The sequence below is a fragment of the Elephantulus edwardii genome, unplaced genomic scaffold (assembly GCF_000299155.1).
Source record: "Elephantulus edwardii isolate Elephantulus edwardi_28Jun2011 unplaced genomic scaffold, EleEdw1.0 scaffold00062, whole genome shotgun sequence".
In the NCBI taxonomy this organism is placed as follows: Eukaryota; Metazoa; Chordata; class Mammalia; order Macroscelidea; family Macroscelididae; genus Elephantulus; species Elephantulus edwardii.
The window spans coordinates 2,549,202-2,550,928 of NW_006399812.1; the positions used below are offsets into that span (position 1 = coordinate 2,549,202).

Here is a 1,727-nt window from a genome sequence, read left to right on the forward strand (position 1 = left end):
TGGAATTCCAAACCTCTGTAGATGTTCATTGAAATTAATAATAATAATAAATTTATGGTTAGCACAGGAATCCAGAATTAAGGTTGCATAGAGAAGTGTACTCGGGGTGGGGGGTGGGGGGAAGGGACGTGGGAATTGTATACTAATGAAGGAATTTTTTTTCTTTTAAAAAAAAAGAATAGCATGAATAAAACTGATCAAAAAAAAAAAGAAGATGAATGTAATACAGATAATTGCTGTACCAAAAATAACTGGTTGACATAGAACAATTCAGGAAATAGCATATGGTCAAGAACCAATGATGAGGAAGAAAGAAATTCACATTGCACTTGAAGAAATTGGCAAAAATAACGTGCCATGATGGAATATTAATTGAGGTTTCTGACAAGCAGATGCAACCCAGGACATGCTGTCTATGGAACAAATTACAAAGACAACTATTTGGTTAACTGAGTAGAAGGAATTAATATTTGCTCTTCTTTCCTAAAAAAAGATCATCCAGGCCGCCGCCGCCCCTCCTCCTCCAGTTCCAGCTGCCGCCACCGCTTTCTGGGAGAGTCTACCACGGTCCTGGCGGCTCGAGGTGCTTTCTACCTGCCTGGCCCCGGCCCCTGTCTGTCGCTGCTGTCCTTGTAGCTACCCCGGGTTCCTCGCACAGTTGCCGAGATGACGACACGCTCTTGCCGGGAGAAGGCTCAGAAGCTGAACGAGCAGCACCAGGTCATCCTGTCCAAACTGCTGAGGGAGGAGGACAACAAGTACTGCGCCGACTGCGAGGCCAAAGGTCCCCGATGAGCTTTCTGGAATATTGGAGTGTTTATTTGCATCAGATGTGCTGGAATCCATAGAAATCTTGGGGTTCGTATATCCAGGGTTAAATCTGTTAACCTAGACCAATGGACGCCAGAACAAATACAGTGCATGCAAGATATGGGAAATACTAAAGCACTACTACTCTATGAAGCTAATCTTCCAGAGAACTTTCGGAGACCACAGACAGATCAAGCGGTGGAATTTTTCATCAGAGATAAATATGAAAAGAAGAAATACTATGATAAAAATGCTATAGCAATTACAAATAAAGAAAAGGGGGGGGAAAGGAGGAGAAAAAGAGAGAAAAGGAGCCAGAAAAGCCTGCAAAACCTCTTACAACTGAAAAGGTGCAGAAAAAGGAAGATCAGCAATTGGAACGTAAAAAATGTACCAGCCCTAAGAAAACTCCAGAGCCTACTGTTGATCTTTTAGGTCTTGATGGCCCTGCTGAGGCACCAGTAACCAATGGGAACGCAGCCACGATGCCAGCCCTCAGTGATGATCTGGACATCTTTGGGCCAATGATTTCTAATCCCTTACCCACAATTGTCCTGCCTCCAGCTCAAGGTACACCCACTATACCAGCAGCTGCCCCTTTTTCTACAGTAATACCTGGGGATCTAGATCTATTTACTGAGCCAACTACAAAATCAGAAGAATCCACAAAGAAACAGCTCTCCAAAGATTCCATTTTATCTCTGTATGGTACAGGGACCATTCAGCAGCAGAATACTCCTGGTGTGTTTATGGGATCCGCAAATATACCATTTACCTCACACGCGCCGACTGCATTTCAGGGTTTTCCATCCATGGGAGTACCTGTGCCTGCAGCTCCTGGTCTTATGGGAAATGTAATGGGACAGAGTGCAAACATGATGGTGGGCATGCCCATGCCCAATGGGTTTATGGGAAAT

At 44.2% G+C, this 1,727-nt stretch overlaps 1 pseudogene; it reads left to right on the forward strand.

The window, feature by feature from the left end:
- Positions 1–666: 666 nt before the first annotated feature.
- LOC102858755 lies at positions 667–1,721 on the forward strand (annotated as a pseudogene).
- Positions 1,722–1,727: the final 6 nt, after the last annotated feature.